The sequence below is a fragment of the Neoarius graeffei genome, chromosome 1 (genome assembly GCF_027579695.1).
Source record: "Neoarius graeffei isolate fNeoGra1 chromosome 1, fNeoGra1.pri, whole genome shotgun sequence".
Lineage (NCBI taxonomy): Eukaryota > Metazoa > Chordata > Actinopteri > Siluriformes > Ariidae > Neoarius > Neoarius graeffei.
The window spans coordinates 119149856-119157515 of NC_083569.1; the positions used below are offsets into that span (position 1 = coordinate 119149856).

At 39.2% G+C, this 7660-nt stretch overlaps 1 pseudogene; it reads left to right on the plus strand.

Annotated features, from left to right (window-relative positions):
- The first annotated feature begins 893 nt into the window (after positions 1-893).
- LOC132889574 (E3 ubiquitin-protein ligase TRIM39-like) lies at positions 894-4866 on the plus strand (annotated as a pseudogene).
- Positions 4867-7660: the final 2794 nt, after the last annotated feature.

Below are 7660 nucleotides of genomic sequence, written 5' to 3' on the forward strand. Positions count from 1 at the left end.
AGCTCAGCAGTTCGCGAACGAACGAACGAACAGCCAGCAGCCAGCCTGCCTGCTGTTCGCTGAATACGATGACTTGTAAAGTTGTTTATTCTCTGAAATGAGTGTTGCTGTTAAATAAGCAATTTTTTTTTTTTTTTTGCTTAATGGGTTTGAGAGAACAACTGCATAGCCGGCAGACCATGGCTCTACTAAAATAAATATAATAAATATAAAAACAGCTTTATTCTCATCTACATTTAATTAACTTTCAGAGCTTTGTTTATGTAGTCTTTTTCAGATAATGCTAGGATAATGTTTTTCTTCCATCTTTTTCTCAAGCACATTGTAATGTATGAAAATCTATTGTGGATGGCACCTCTGCCGCCTCTCGTTCACTCAAGATGAACTAAACTTCGGACGACAGCCATTGTTGTGCCGCTTTGGTGTGACGTCATCAAAATGAACGAGTGAACGAACGAATTTCTTTGCTGAACTGACCGACATGAACGAACTGGCGGAAATGAATCGCCATGTCCCACCAATACTGAATGTTCCGCTTAATAATCAGCAGAAAGGCGTTAGCAGTGCTCCAGACTGTCTCCTCAAAACAAACAACAGTGTGCGTATTGCTCGACTCCCGGAAAACCCCATACCTCAACACCGACATGTCTGGTTTATATAGGGCGGAACTAATGTTAAGGCAGTGTTGCAACAGGGACACTTTATTCTGAATAAGCATCACTCTACACATCACACATGTAACTCATTAGTATTAAGGGGAAAGTGAAACTCTGGCTCAGAAGCAGTAGACAGTAGGGGGCGAAAATGCGCCTAAAAAGTTGTGCGCCACCCGCCCATTAAACAACGAAGAAGAAGAAGAAGAAGGGACACTTTATGGCAGCGGATTGGATGTTTTGGAGGCAGATAGAAAACACGTTCATGCTGTGTGTTGTTCCTGATGGTTGCACGTTCGAGCAGACAAATAAAGTTAATGTAAAGGAGGAAGCCGACCCTCCATCATTTCACAGTAAGCAGTGTTACAGATGACTCTACTTCCTGTTTGTGTTGTTTTTCACTTAATTTCTGTGACATTACAGTTCAGTTTCACAGATCATTAAATGTAACAACAAAAGAATAAAAAAAAATATGACGTCATTCTTTCATAATAAAATGTAAATATTTGCCAACTTGCTGTGGGTTTAGTGGAATAAAAACACTTTGGGACATGCTGTTATTGAAAAATAATCAACATTTGGGTGTGAACAGTAACTCCACTTCCCCACTGATTATTTCCAATAACAGCATGACACTGACTGTACTGTCTCCTGCTTGGAGAATTAAAATGTACTTCGTGCTTAAGGACATTTAATACACCGTGACAGTAATCATGCATTTTTAATTACTAATTAAAATTAATATGAAGTGTTTTAAAATACTCCTGAAATTTGCATTTTGAATTTCAAGTGGTTTCAGGAGAAAGGGATGAATATGAAAAATGCATTTACACTAAAGGACATATTGAAGAAAATGTCACACAAGTGCAGTGAGAAGTGAATCATTCAGGAGAGAGATTTGAGATCGTTACTGGTGTTATGGATTATATTCAGTTCAGTGTCCATGAACATTGTGTAAAGTTTTGTGTTGTCTAAATCCTCTCTCATCATGTCTCCTGTGTCAGTCATGGCTTCCTCCAGCAGTGTCCTGAGTGAAGATCAGCTCCAGTGCTCCATCTGTCTGGATGTGTTCACTGATCCAGTCACGACTCCATGTGGACACAACTTCTGTATGATCTGTCTCAAAGAGTTCTGGGATAGCAGTTCACACTGTCAGTGTCCGGTGTGTAAAGAGGAATTCCCTAAACGACCTCAACTACGTGTGAATACGTTCATCTCTGAACTTGCTGCTCCATTTAAGAAGGCAGTTCAGGTGAAATCCAGCAGCGCTGCAGAAAAACCCACACAATCTGTGGTGCTCTGTGACGTCTGCTGTGAAAAGAAATGTGCAGCCGTGAAGTCCTGCCTGATCTGTATGGCTTCTTACTGCAAGACTCACCTGGAACCTCATGAGAGAATTTCTTCTTTTATGAAGCACAGACTGATGGATCCTGTGGAGAACCTGGAGGACTACATCTGCCTGAAGCATGAGAGACCCCTGGAGCTGTTCTGTAGAGACGACCAGACGTGTGTGTGTCAGTTTTGTACTGAGGGAGAACACAGAACTCATAACACTGTTCCTATAGAGGAGGAGAGTGAAGAGAAGAAGGTGAGGGACTGAAAAGTTTTGATGTATTGTATAAAGTTTGCAAATGAATTTCATGTATGAAATATGAACCTTTTTTTTTTTTAAAGTTGATGCATTGTGTGTATCTTTCTCTCAGACTGAGTTGGGAAAGACACAAGTGGAAGTTCAGCAGATGATCCAGGAGCGAGTGAAGAACATTGAGGAAATCAGACACTCTGTAGAACTCAATAAAGTCAGTCTCTTAACTCACCTACAAAATAGCTCCTTTATAAAAACACATTCAGAGAATAATGATCTAATCACATGAAATAAAACAACTTCTCAATTTGTCTCCTGTTAGAAAAACACAGAGAAGGAGAAAGCAGACAGTGTGAAGGTCTTCAGTGCTCTGATGTGCTGCATTGAGAGAAGCCAGGCTGAGCTGCTTAAGGTGATGGAGGAGAAGCAGAAAGCAGCAGAGATGCAGGCTGAAGAGTTCATTAAAGAGCTGGAGCAGGAAATCACTGAGCTAAAGAGGAGAAACACTGAGCTGGAGCAGCTCTCACACACTGAGGATCACCTCCACCTCCTACAGGTCAGAGTCCCTCTGTTTCTCAATAGCAATGCAGCACATGACAGGACAGCAGTCCCCATGCTGAGGGATTTCTCCTCTCTCCTGCTGTACTGTAGATTTACCCGTCACTGTGCAGCCCTCCACACACCCAGGACTGGACTGACATCACAATTAACCCTCATCTGAGTGAGGAGACTCTGAGGAGAGCTCTGTTTCAGCTTCAGGAAACTCTCAGTGAGGAAATGCAGAAGGTTGAAGAGATTAGTAAGTGTTTATTACACAGACACACACTGTAAAAAAAAAAAAAAAATCCGTTGTTTTTACAGAAAAATACTGGCAGCTGTGGTTGCCAGAATAATCCTGTTAAAAATACAGTGAAATGTAAACTACATTACAGAATAACTTGTACATTTCAGTGGGATTCCATGTACAATTAATAATAACTAAATGTAAATTTTACAGGTATTCAATGTCCAATAATCAATACATAACTGTTAATTTTACGGATATTCATTGTACAATAAAAAAGCATCTAGGAATGAATTGTGAGTGTTCTCGATTATTGGTTTTTGTGGCTCCAAAATGATGGTTACAAGCAATGATCTACTAGACAGATATTTTATTTGATTTAGAGTTTTACGAAATGTGCCGGAGAGCCTCTACTGACATTTTTTTATTTTTTTAACAGGGCAATGATGTAATTTTAACTAGCACATTCTGTTTTAGTATTACAGTTTGTCTGTGTTTAAACTACAACAATTTATAAATTCTACAAAAAATATGATCAATTCAACATATTCTTACTGTTAAATTAACAGTGGTATTTGGTTAGGAGTTTTACAGTATATTGATGTAAATTACACACTGCTTCATTGTTTTTGTATTTACAGTTTTTTTATGTCATGATTTTACGTAAATTCACTGTTAATTCTACGGACATTTTTTTACAGTGCATTACACTTATTTCCGGGATTTTGTTTTAATTTATAAAAATAAAAACATTTAATTAAATCTCTCAACATTTACTCACAAATATTCTCAAATTATTTTCCAAACAGAACTGAAGAGAATTCAACAATATGCAGGTTTGTGAGCTCTTATTGGTCACATGACTAAATATATAATTCTTCACTGTTCCACACTGTGCAATGATAAAACTGATGTTCACTGTGTTTCTGTCTCTCAGTGGATGTGACTCTGGATCCTGATACAGCTCATCCGTATCTCATCCTGTCTGATGATGGGAAACAAGTGAAACATGGAGACAAGAGACAGAATCTCCCTGATAACCCAGAGAGGTTTAATTGCTATGTCTATGTTTTGGGAAAGGAGGGATTCTCCTCAAGGAGATTTTACTATGAGGTGCAGGTCAGAGGGAAGACTAAGTGGATTTTAGGAGTGGCCAGAGAGTCCATTAACAGGAAAGGGGAGATTACAGCCAGTCCTGATGCTGGATGCTGGAGTGTGTCTGAGGAATGAGACTGAATATAAAGCTTATGACTCTCCTCGTGTCTCCCTCTCCTTGAAACGGGCTCCTCAGAAGGTGGGGGTGTTTGTGGATTATGAGGAGGGTCTGATCTCCTTCTATGATGTTGATGCAAAATCTCACATCTACTCTTTCACTGGTCAGAATTTCACTGAAAAACTTTATCCATACTTCAGCCCCTGTCTTAATGATGGAGGTAAAAATTCAGCATCACTGATCATCTGCCCTGTTCAGCAGATCTAATCTTCACTTTTATTTTATTTTAGTTTTCATGCTGTCTTGCATCAGATGGAGTTGTTGCAAGCTTTAAATGCTCTTACATCTCATTTCAAATGGAATATATTTTGCTGTCTTTTTCCTGTCAAAGTATTCTGTTGGGCATCATGGCATGAAATTAATTTTATTTCTGAAATCTTTCTATTGCATTTTTTTTTTAAAATTATCTCATGGTTTAAGGGACACAGTCTTGAAAATCATGACCGTGATCATGGACACAGACACATCATACCCATACATACAGTATAATATGGAGTTAATCTTTCTCAAAGGATATGGAATGAAAATATGTTTTGACTTTTGAACAATGTTCACAGAAGCATGACTCATTCTCTGAGCATTAATAATTCTCTTTAACGCAGTAATTGTTTGTTTGCTGTGGGATAAAACGCTTCTGAACATGTTCTTATTGGAAAATAAACTTCAGGATGGTAACAGTGACTCCGCTTTGTGACATCAGCACAACACCAAGTGTTTTATTCCCTGCATAGATCATTAATGCAGATATAATGCTTTACGATGTTTTTAATTGAGAGCTGCATTTTCAATGTGAATTAAATAAATGAAGTGTTTAAAATAATCCTGAGATTTGCATTTTGAGTTCCGAGTTGTCCGCAGTTGTTTGGTGAGATGGGAATTAGATAAATGTATTTTAACTGAAGAACAGGTTTTTGAAAATGTCACACGAACACAATGTGAAATGCAGGAACATAAGTGTTCCATAGCCAGATTATCCCCAGAATACCAAACGCCGACCGAGACGCTACAAAAACAAAGGGATACAAAGCTAACCTATCTATCCCTATGGGGGATTTTTAAACGAATAGTTAGCTCGGACCTGGATGTCACTTTCCCTGTCATGTCTGCGTTAAACATGAACTTGTATCTATATCAGGAATGTGTGTCATGTTTCCCACTAAAGTTGTGAAGGCCAGAGGTGAGCAGCTTACCGCAAATGTGCTCTGGGACAGCCCAATCCTCTCTCTGAAGAGCGGCCAGCCAAAGCTCCAGTGGTTCTCACCGTTCAAGTTTTATTTGTGTAGAAGACGATAATCCAAAACAAAAAGGTCCCAGACAAAACAAAGTCCTCAGGGGCTACTTCTAGATGCATGCAGTCAGCTAAGGAAAACTCACATCAAAGAGAACGTCGCCCGGTATGATCACCTGTTTCCTTTTCAAAGAGGTGCGTTACACACATCCACTAATCAGCTGATACTCCCAGAGCCTTCCCAGTCATCAGTATGTACATCTTTCCCTGACTGACATGCTTCCTAACAAAAGCTTTATTAGAAAAATCTGCAACAAATCAAATATATAGAGAAAATCAGAAACAGGAAACAGAAAATGGTCAGGCGATCAGGAAACAGCATAAACTACATCTGAAACAGATCTGGACATCTGGAATACACAATTTATTTTAAATATCTTATTTGGCTGATTATAATGGGGTCATTAACCGCAAGGATCTCATGTCATCTCATTATCTCTAGCTGCTTTATCCTGTTCTACAGGGTCACAGGCAAGCTGGAGCCTATCCCAGCTGAATACAGGCGAAAGGCGGGGTACACCCTGGACAAGTTGCCAGGTCATCACAGGGCTGACATATAGACACAGACAACCATTCACACTCACATTCACACCTACGGTCAATTTAGAGTCACCAGTTAACCTAACCTGCATGTCTTTGGACTGTGGGGAAAACCGGAGCACCCGGAGGAAACCCATGCAGACATGGGGAGAACATGCAAACTCCACACAGAAAGGCCCTCGGCGGCCGCTGGGACCTTCTTGCTGTGAGGCGACAGTGCTAACCAGTACACCACCATGCCGCTCCATCCAAAACTTAGGAAATTAAATTCATAGTGTTCCCAACAATCTTTTGTTTAATTTTAGCAGGATGGTTGTCATAATGCCCCTGAAGATTGACCCAATATGTCATCAATTGTAGCCTTCTGATCTTTAATGGCATTTCCCCCATTTCCACCTGCACTGAAGACACTGGGGATGTTTTAAAAGACCCACTGCAAATTCTTAAAGCCTGAGCTTGTACTACATCTAATGCTTTCATGTTTGATTCTACTGCAGACAGATAAGCTAAACATCCATAATCAAACACAGATCTCATAAGCGCCCAATATATGTTTAAGGACGCTCTGCTTGCTCCCCAAGTTTGCCCTGTCAAACACCGGAGAATATTGAGTATCTTTTTGCATTTATTTTTGACCTTATTGAAGGGAATCTTCCATGTTAGCTTTTCATCAAACCAAACTCCTCAGAATCTTACTACCTTGACTTGCTCAAGAGGATGACCATATAATTTTATAGAAATAGGTCAGATTTTATGCCTTCTTGTAAAACGTTACTTGTGTTTTGGAAACTGATAATCTAAATTCACATTTATTTGCCCATTTTTCTACTTCATTTATTGTGGTTTTCATTTTTGTTTTTTCATATGATATATTGCGACCTCTCATCCATAAGGCCCCATCATCTGCATGGAGAGATTTACCTATACCTTGTTCACCAGTAGAGAAGATATCATTAATCATAATGTTAAATAATAGCGGGCTACACACTCACGACCTTGTGGAGTTCCATTTTCTATTGTGTATACTTTGGAATATTCCGCACCTACCCTTACCTGTATCCTTCTATCAAATAAAAAATCCAGAATCCAATTATATGCCCTGCCACCTATTCCCAGATTATCTAATTTAATTAAAAAAAACCTCTTTCCAAAGCATATCATACGCTTTCTCTATATATATAAAAAAAATACCGCGACTACTTACCCTATTGGTCTGTGCTTTTCTGATATCTGACGCTAAACATCATACTGAGTCCATTGTATTACGGCCCTTACGGAATCCACTCTGATGTGGAGAAAAGAGATCACGGGTTTTGAGAAAGTAATTTAATCTGAGGGTGATTATTCGTTCCATGGTTTTGCATAATTGGGAAGTGAACGCAATTGATCTATAACTAGCAGGGTCCAATGGATCTTTCCCTGGTTTTAGTACAGGCACTATTGTTGCATGTTTGCATGCTGTTGGAAGTTGACCAGCATCCCAGATCTTGTGAAATACATTTAGTACTTTTTCCAGTGTATTATCCGACATATTTGC